The following is a 10812-nucleotide window of genomic DNA, read 5'->3' as shown; positions in this document are numbered from 1 at the left end:
ATCCTCACTTCTTAGATACATGGCACACCAAGAATAAGCGGGCATCTCGCTCGTTTCTCCCCAGAACGTGCAGAATGTGGAATGACTTGCCTCCTGAGGTATTTCCTTTGCGCTACGCCATGGGATACTTCAAGAAGCGGGTATTTAGGGTTCTCAAGAGTCGCCAGCGCTTAAGTGGCTCCTGTGATGTTGCTTATGTCCATGGGCGACGATGACCGCTTCCCATCAGGTGGCTCGTCTGCTCATTTGCTGACTATTACATAAAAAAAATGATTTTTATTACTTTTAACTTTTGTTAAGAAATTCTGGGGTGAAGATTTAATTTATAAAACAAAAACTAAGTATTGAACTTTATTGAATGTTTCTTTTTGTAACATAATCCTTGAAAAACGGCTCAGTTGCTAAAAAACCCGGGCAAGTGCGAGTCGGACTCGCGCACGAAGGGTTCCGTACCATAATGAAAAAAAAAACGAAAAAAAAGGAAAAAAAAAACGGTCACCCATCCAAGTACTGACCACTCCCGACGTTGCTTAACTTTGGTCAAAAATCACGTTTGTTGTATGGGAGCCCCATTTAAATCTTTATTTTATTCTGTTTTTAGTATTTGTTGTTATAGCGGCAACAGAAATACATCACCTGTGAAAATTTCAACTATCTAGCTATCACGGTTCGTGAGATACAGCCTGGTGACAGACGGACGGACGGACGGACAGCGAAGTCTTAGTAATAGGGTCCCGTTTTACCCTTTGGGTACGGAACCCTAAAAACACCTTGGCTGAGTTGGGAAAAAAAAGACAAACTTTTACGTTCAAGCATGTCAAGCTTAGATGTTGCCCTTACCTAAATAAATAAAAAATACAAGCGATTTCAAGGACTTTTTAATATTTTTTTTGAAACTGCTAGACCCTAAGTTTTTTTAAAAGGTCAAAAAAGGGATACTTAATAGTCCTAATTTTTCAGAGTCGCCGGTCAAAGAAACTGAGGTGGAAAGCTTCCAAATTAGTAATTCATTAAAAATAGTCCTCTTTTGTTATTTCTACTATTATTTTATGGGGTCACTTCCCCATCGCTATTTCATGTTATCAGTGCAAATACCACGAACAATTATTCATCATCATAATTTAAGAGCATGGCTCTTGTCGGTGGAGTATGCGCCAGTTTTCGCGGTCCTCGGCCAGGCTAGGAGAGGAAGAGGAAAACCACGAGCAAGCTATATACAACAACTAAAAGCAAAAGCAAATGTCGTGTCTTACAGGGACCTAAAGAACAATTATTAGAAGACATAAAAGCAAAGCAAAGCTTCACCCCGGAATTTCTTAACAAAAGTTAAAAGTTAAACTCGTAAACTACGAAAAATCGGCTAACATACATGGGGTATATTCTTCATAACCCACGACGACGATTCTAAAAAATTTTTTTGACGTCAAGGTTTGGACCATCCTGTATACAGGGTGGCTATAAAATAACTGCATTTCCGTTGCCAGGGAGGTTTTAGGTTTAAACTGAGCAAGTCACGAAAAAAAAATTTGGCTGTGTCCTACATTTTGACTGGTCCATTTTCTATGGGAGGTATTTTGCCCATTTTGGCGCCCCCCCCTTGGACGGCGCCCGGGGCACGTGCCCCCTCCAACCCCCCCCTAGTTACGCCTCTGTTTCTTAGCCATTCTGTTTGAACAATACCACATTCTGGAGGTCTTATTTGTTTTGCAGAACGTGTATTCATGCAGTAGAATGAGTCGACATCTTCGGCGTTCTGAGTAGATGAACTGGAATTGAAAACCTGTAAAAATACAATTTTTAAAGCTCACACAAAATAGTTCATGGAAAATGGATTCCATAATATTAACTTTATTTTATTCTTTAAAAACGATATTATTTTTGTAATTTTAATTCTACAAACAACATAAAGTGTGCAAATAAAAAATACCGTGCAAATCGTCCATAAATCGATTTCAATAAAACGCGGTCAAATTTAGTATGAAAATGTTTTATTTTGGTCATTTATATAGCATTTTTCTAATGTTTTAAGTACAATAGTTATGTAGGTCAGAATAAGCCGCGCAAAATTAAACATATCTAAAACAAATATTCATTATATTTACCTATTGTTTGCCCCCTGCACGTATGTACTAATTTACTACCTGATTTATTTTTACCATTCCGCCTTCGCCCCTTCGGGAAAACTGATTGAAAGACTATGAAATTTTATTTTTTTGACGAACAACAACAATATTTATTTGGTCTTATTTTTCTTAACTTACACCAATGAAATTTGCTTATACATTACAAAACTACCATCAAACTCTCGTTTCATTCTCGCTTAGCACCCATTAGGGTGCGCAACGTTTTCGGCTATTGTGGGGTCAAAATGAACGTGTTAGTCGTAAGTCGTAAGAGCCGGCTATCTCGTTCAAACTTGTGGTCTGCTAGCAATACGTGCTGCAGCTTTCTGGCTTTATTTTTACTATTCATTTTAAACCCAACAACAGTACGATGAACTACCAGTACTGCTGCTGCACAGACCGTATCAAGTTACCATCGTTTGCTCTATAGATCAGAGGCGGAGGGTGGTTATGTTCCAAGAAGCACTTTTTTATAGCGCCACCAGCATATTCCAGGTCCAATCTCGCTTTGCATCCAAATCTTTTCTTGGTTGTGCAACTGAAGTTAGTTTTGTGCTTGGTCTGGAAAGTATAGTTTTTAACTAATATTCGGATTGGGTGTCCATTCTCCCCGGATCTGGATAGGACTTCATATAGCGGAACACTGGCATCTGAAATTATATATAAGCATTGGGAACGCTAGATTAAAAATATTTAGAAGCTATTTAGATGACGATAGAAACAGAAGGCCATTTGAAAACCACTGCATCGTCAAGGAGTCTGGGGATCGTTAGAAATATAAACTGAAATAAATGAATAATTGGAAAAAAAAAACAAAAAACAATATTTTCTGAAAATAATTTCATTTGTTCTTATACTTCTATCTAATAGTATCGTTAGAATTGTTTAAAGTCTGGTTAACGTCGTCCGTTAACGTCGATGGTTTTATTTTTTTCCATGAACGACTGATACCATTAATAAATAATTTGGCCAAGCCCGAGATAGCTCGAGGCATTTAGTGTTCCGTACGGCTACCATCAGTTTGGCATTGACATAAACGATATCGTGAACGTAATTTACTTCCTATAGGTATATCTCTTTCGCACTAATATGTCAGTACGAGCGAGATGCATAGAAAGTAAATTACGTTCACGCCCACGGTAGCGTTTATGTCAATGCCAAACTGATGGTAGCCGTACCGCTCGCATCGTTACATTTTACAGAGGTTGTTTGCCTGTTTTTAGGATACCGTATTCAACTACACACACAGAACAATAGTACAAAGTGTCTAAGTGCGAAGGCCGAAGGCCGAGCTTTAGCAAAATGTCATCGCTTTAGCACAGAGCAATAGTACAAGTGTCTAAATGTGAAGGCCAAAGGCCGACCTCCGCGTAGCCCGAAGGCCCGAAGCGTCCAGGATGTCAGTGCTTTAACACAGAACAATAGTATACAAGTGTCTAAATGCGAAAGCCGAAGGCCGAGCTCCGCGTAGGGCCGAAGGCCCGAAGCGTCCAGGATGTTAGTACTTAAACACAGAACAATAGTATAAGTATCTAAATGCGAAGGCGGAAGGCCGAGCTGCGCGTAGGGCCGAAGGCCCGAAGCGACCAGGCTGTCAGTTCTGTGTTTAACCACTGACATCTTGCAGGCTTCGGGCCTTCGGCCCTACGCGGAGCTCGGCCTCCGGCCTTCGCATTTGGACACTTGTATAAATTACCTGTGTTTAGAACTGACCTCCTGGATGCTTCGGGCTTTCGGCCCAATGCGACTTCAGCCTTTGGATCTTCCGACTTAGACACTTGTACTTAAAAATACTTGGAAAAGTTACGGGAGGCGCGCGTCTGTCGGACGCTTCGGATCTTCGAATCGCTCCTTCGGCCTTTGCATTTAGTTAGATTCTTGTACTATTGCTTTGTGTTTGAATACCGAAGTCGAGCATCTCGCGAATGCTTGATGTATTATAATAATTTAGAGTAAGGCCAAGCGCGCACCACGATTTTTTGTCCTGCGATAATTTTGTCGCAGAAATGCAACGTATGTGTTTATATGTTAGTGCGCGCATATGCGACAAAAAAATCGCAGCGATTTTAAAATTGTGATTTGTCACATTTTTCCGCGATTGTCGCAAAGTGAATTGCAGCATGCGGAGATGTGTGGCCCCGCGCGCACTATGATAATAAAATCGCACCCCGGCCGGACCTCAGTCGGCATTTCGCTCTCCAAACCCCAACATCTCGGCACCTGCATCTCCAATGGAGTCTCAAAATGAGACGCTAGATGTTGACCATTTAATGATGGAAATAGACGGGGATCACCTTTGTGTTATAAATGGTCTAAAGTCATACAGCAATCGCATATTAAAGACACGTTTCATGACAAGCGACTGGTACGAAATCCATGTTGAGAATGAACAAATCGTCGACTTTTTCATCGCAGTGCGCGCAGTGAATTTTCTGCGATATATTACAGCGCGATTCTAAAATCGTGTCGCAAAAATTAATATCGTGGTGCGCGCTTGGCCTATAATACTTTAAATGTTATACTCCTTCAATTTGAATTTAGAACTCATTATTATTTTTTATTTGATTTTGTTTCTAGTTCTATGCCATATATATAGACTTTAATATTATTTAGAACTGCTAAAAAACAAGATCGGCTTACTTTAAATATTTCGTTAATTTTACCTTTGTTTCTAAAAACTGTGATATTTAACTGTCATATACTATTAATGTCTTCCAAAATTATTTTTTAATACAGTTGCTCAAAAAGTGCTACTTTACGTAGCTGTTTAGCGTGCGGAAAGTTGGTTATCTCGAACTAGTGCTTTTTACTTTTCCAATTTTTTTAAATTTATACTTGTTCCAATTCACGACTACTTATTGATGAGTGTTAATATTAGTTTCCTTTAAACGTCGTAATCAGCATAAAAACCTACCGTTAATGTAAGAATACGAAAAGTATTACATATTTCATATTTAATTACTTACCTCTTCATCATTATAACACGTTTATTTTTTAATATTCAATATTGAAAATTCCGTTCTTAATAAGTTGACTGAATGGAACGGAATAGCTGCCAAACGCCCATAGATATAATATACTTAAAGACGACGTCTAACCGAGCTGTCACTGTTACCACTTTTGTTTAGTGTACGATTAACAATGTTTTTCTTATTTTTTCGCAACTGTATTAAAAAACGTCGTTCGATACACGTGCGGAAATGTCATTACTTCCGCACTAGCATCGAAATGTACTATTCTCGTAACAGGACTGAGGGGCTACCGCGAAAACCGAAATTCGCAATTTGCGGGGATCTTTCTCTTTTACTCCAATGAAGGCGTAATTAAAGTGACAGAGAAAAATGCTCGCAATTTGCGAACTTCTATTTTCGCGGTTATAGCCCTGAATCTTGTTGCTCACCGATCCGTTCAAAAATATACATAAGTACTGAATATAATTAATAGATATTATAATTACACAATTAATACAGAAATGTAATGGTACTTAATGAAAAGGAATATTGTGTATATTGTTTCGACGAATCAGATACTCTCAATAAAATCTATACATGAGGCCAAAGCTGTTCATAAATATTAAATGACTTTTTCTCAAAAATGGACGGCAAAGTCGAGTTTGCCGTCTAAAAAATAGGTCGCGAAGCGCGGAGTTTATGGTCAGTCAAAAATTAAAAAGTTAAAAACATTGCAGTCTCGATTTTAGGACTGCAATGTTGCATACAAATTCCATTATTTGTCGAGTTCCAAACTTTTTAAAAGTTGAAATGGCCATATCAAATGAAGGCACAGGCCCATTAAACAGCCAAACAGATGATTAGTACCGCGACTATTTAGTTGTCTCAAATAGGTTGGCGTATTTTCGGCAGAAAAATACACTTCTATTTTTTTATTAAAAAAATAAAAAGGCGGCAAGGACTTTTTTTTGTAAAAATATATACGTAAGAACGTTGGTTTTGTAAAATATTTCTATGATATTTATATTTCTTGCACCATTTTTGAGAAAAGCACTATATATGACTCGGCTGGAAGGCTACTTGCTGGCTTCGGATTCAATTAAACGGACTCCCAAGGTCGTCCGTTTAAAACGAATCCTCAGCCTGCAAGTAGCTACTTCCGAGCCTCGACAATAATGTACTATATTATCTCTATACGCCTTACTAACTCTATGTGTCCTATTGTGGAAAAAAAAACACAACGACAGTCAAGAACGGAATTCTTAATTTGAATTTTGCAGATTTTTTAAATTACCTAGTCCATTGGTTGGAAAGCCCGTTCGAAATTGAAACTTATTTGCAATATAATAAGGTCGGATTTTGTAGATCTCTCGCATACTTATAGTAGGCTATTGAGATAAAATTAAATATCCCACAAAAATAAGCAAGCAGAATTAAACTTTGTGTCAAAGACATAAGTCATAAATTTCAATGCCAAAGTTTTAACTAAGGATGTTTCTCGCCTAATATGAATTGACCAGTGTAAGCATCAGTTAGCTAGCCCTAAGCAACCAAAGGTCAAGCTGCAGTTGAAAAACTAATAAAGATAAAGTTAAGCTGATAATTTTCCCGCCGTCTCCATGCTTCTTTAAGTTGGGTATTGACTGGTCAGCTGCCTGTTAGCTATAGTTTTCGCGAAAATCGCCAGGACAGAGGTGAAAATTTTTGTATGAAAACTTGCAACTTTAAATGCATTTTTTGACGAAACTATTGCAGTCTAAAATGAAGTCAAAATCAGTCCATCGACTCAATTTTTTGCAAGCTTTCTAATGGTACCCCACACGATTCTTACAAATGAAAAAAGTTTCAGCCTACCCCTCTCAACCCCCTAAATTTCCCCCTTTAATAAGAAATAAGCAGTTTTGACTTATTTACAATATGAGTGGTGGTAATTGCTATAACTGTTCCAAATTTTAGGTATCTATGTCAAACGGTCTCTGAGAAAAACGTATTTAACTGATTTGCAAGACCGAAGTGATCCCATAAGTGTTCCGTAAACAAAGTTTTGTACGGAACACTAAAAATTGTCAACTAGCCTATTGTGTCCGGGTTTTGTGACGTTATCTGCAGTCAGCAAAACACCACATGGATGGGTACCACACCCATCCCCCCCACCCCCACACACCCACACACCCTTGGTGGGTGGGTAACCACAAGTACTTAAAAGTACTTCAAGTGTCTAATAAGTAAACTATAAAATAAGGAAAGACGTGTTAAAAATATATACCTATTTATTGATATATTTTTTTTTACAAATCTCATAAGCAACATAATTTTAAAATAAACTATTATCTTAATTAACATAATAACGAAAGGCCCTAATCATAAAACGCGACCTATGTCCACCTTCCAGACCGTTTGTAAAGTATTTAAAGGTATAACGCTCACCGCTGCTTTTCCTTTCCACGTTAAACCGTTAAAGCATTTGCGTCCGAAATGACCCAAGCGAGGGTCATGGCTCTGACTCATAAGTGTCGCCCCACTTCCCCAATAATCACATAAGCGTGACTAAATTAATTATACATACTTTACATAAATATGATATGATAAAGATTTCTTATTACCTACAGAATACTTATATAGGGACCATTTTTAAATTTTACGTAACCGTTCATTAATAGTTAAGACTGATTTAATTATTTATAATAACAAAAATATATTTATAAATGGCGAAATTAATGCCTAATGACCATTTATCCACCTACTTCATTAGAACAAGAGTATTATAAATACGGAGTATGAGACTGTAAATTAAACTAAGAACTATCCCAATTTTCCAACTGGTTAACTGTGACAAAATATCAATAACTATAGGTACCTACTTAGCCAATTTGCCATGTACATTTTCGTAGGCCGATACTACTGTTTATGGAATGCATAAAGTATAACATTAGTTTACACTACAAACGCAAATGAGATTCTTAACTAGCTTTAGAAAATATCTCTAAACTTAAAATAATTCATTGACTAATGAGCGTGAAGACGAAATATTTTGCGTCATACGCCACAAACAACGAACCACCGGTTTTCGCATTTTACGACGCAGCACACCAATACAGGCACTTTGTAATTTCTTGTACTCGCAAGAAGGCTTAACATTACAGTTGACCCCCAAAACACTCAGAAGATAACCTTACTTATTTACACATTTCGTTAACTTAAATCAGTCAACTATAAACAAGGTTTATTTTTTAATTTTAATAATTCAGTAGCCGACCGAAGTCGCGTTGCATTCCTTCAATCATCATGACAACATAGTTGCATTATACTCCAACTTACTTCCGACGTATGCGTACACGTCCATAAGTCCCACAGTCAGACTTCATATAAATAGGTGGAGGGTGGTTATGGCTCGTATCGGCGAAGGTGATCACGCCATGGTCGTCGAGCTTCAGCCTGGCTTCGCAGCGGTTGCTGATTTTCTTGGAGCACTGGAGACGGTTGGTGCCGCGCTGGTGGTAGCAGAAGGTGAAGCCTTGGTACATGATGATCTGACGGCCGCTGTTTAGTGTCAGATATTCGAGGGTTTCTGAAATAGTTGTTAACGAGTTCATTTACGAAGTTAAATGTTTCGAATAAAACTTCTCACAATATACAACGTCGAATGATGCTATTCACAGAGCATCTCTTTTCAAAATTAATGACACAAATCACCCCCCCCCCCCCCTTCACCCTCACTGCACCAAAAAACCAAGGTGGCTACCCTTCCTAAAATAAAGTAATAACTCCCTATGCAAAAGGGAATCTAATCATCATCCAACGCCATAATTCGCATAGCTGTTAAATAGCACAAATTTATTTATTTATTTATTTAAACTTTATTGCACAAAACATAAAAAAAATGTACACATGGCGAACTTAATGCCTAATGGCATTCTCTACCAGTCAACCATCAAACAACAAATGTTACAAATGAGTGTAACATCCGTAATTTACACGAAAAAGTCTGTAAGAAATTTAATAAGATGTACCTAGTGTGATAAAAGGTAATGTAATAAAAGGTAATAAGGGTTTCTAGTTGACTACGGAATCCTAATAAAGCCTATCACTAACACTGTAATATTAGAGTTTGTGCGGAAAGAGAAGAGTCGTAGAATGTAATTGGAGCCCACACATTTCACGACTCTTCTCATTCAACTTAAAGAGTTCAGTACACAATTTATTTATGTATGAAATGAAAATAAAGTAAATACACAATTTATTTATTTACTTTAAACGTACACACATGAGCATCAAACATTAATGTATCTATTTAATGCAAGAATGCTTTGCTATTTTGTCTAAAAGTACATACACGAACCTAATACAAGCCTTATGAATGGTAATATAATAAATTAATTAGAGCTTAAGATAAGAAGTGTTAGACTTTTCAAAGCATTGTTAGCCTATGAATAACAAGTGCTACTTCTAAATCGGTAGTCGTGGGGTCCGATCCCCGGCTCGTACCTACAGGGGCCCACTGATTAACAGTCCGCCGGACGGTATCGTAACCTGTCAGTTGTTCGTAACTGTCAAAATTTTGTTCTGACTGACAGGCTGATAACGTCCGGCGGACTGTTAATCAGTGGGTCCCTTCCCAATAAAGGTTCCTACAAGTTGGAACGCCGGGTCATGTGGCTGTGGTAATTTCGAACCCGGCTGCAGAAGGGTAGCACCATATGCAGTTGGTTTCGATTGAGAGTGAGAGAAGCGATCCACGGTCGGGCGTCTTCGAAAGTCATAGAAATACATGGAAACACGTCGTGTCGCCGCGACATGTCGTCTGCAGTCGCGACACGTCGTCTGCAGTCGCGACAAGTTGCCGGGTTTCAACTTGTACCATAATTGTAACAAACGAAATCGGCTACTCTTCATAAGACGTGAAAAGGATTTGTTACAGGATGATTATGTTATAATTATTATATGTCTTACCTATAATAAAATTGTGCCGTGTGGTGGCCGGCTTCAGAATAGCGCCAACCTTCACATAGGATAGGGTGTCGTACGAGGCGACTAAGTCCACAAACGAAGCAAGAAGCTATTTCGTCACAGGGGAGATGGTCCTCTTAGCATTGTTTTGCAATCCATCTAGGAGAAGGATACTCCAAAATAAAACCCGGCATGGAGTTTCCGTAAGGCGCGAGTAGGGTCCAACCTGAAATATGCGGCAGATTCCTGCAGCTGACCTGTCTCCGCACGTATTGGCTCGCCTTTCCTGTGGCATAAGACAGTGAAGCCGAGAGGGTAATGCAGGTGCTGGGCATCCCTGCGTTTCCTTAATTCCGTCCCAGGCGGTGTAATGTATGTTACACCATAAATCGTCTGCAATAGACGTAAAGGCCAATGATAATAAAATTAAATTCTATTATACTTATAAACTTTACTCTACTTACTTACTTACTCTATAACTACTCGTATTGGCATCTGTTGCGCAAACAGAGGACGCAGGTTCTTTTTCAGCTCTGAACATTGAAGGCCTTGGTCATTTTTAGGGTTCCGTACCCAAAGTGTAAAAACGGGACCCTATCACTAAGACTACACTGTCCGTCTGTCTGTATATCTGTCACCATTATCTGTCTTCTCTAATGGCGAGCTTTACTGCATGTCTTGCGGCCGGAAGTTTAAAACAAAACTCGGTTTCGCAAGTCACGTTCGAGCCCATGCACGTCAGGCTTTACTGAATACCTGATACTGATTTGTCCGGGTGTCGCCGTCGACGG

Source organism: Cydia fagiglandana, chromosome 2, assembly GCF_963556715.1.
Source record: "Cydia fagiglandana chromosome 2, ilCydFagi1.1, whole genome shotgun sequence".
NCBI lineage: Eukaryota > Metazoa > Arthropoda > Insecta > Lepidoptera > Tortricidae > Cydia > Cydia fagiglandana.
The sequence above is the reverse complement of the archived record's forward strand: the minus strand, read 5'-3'. Positions refer to the sequence as shown.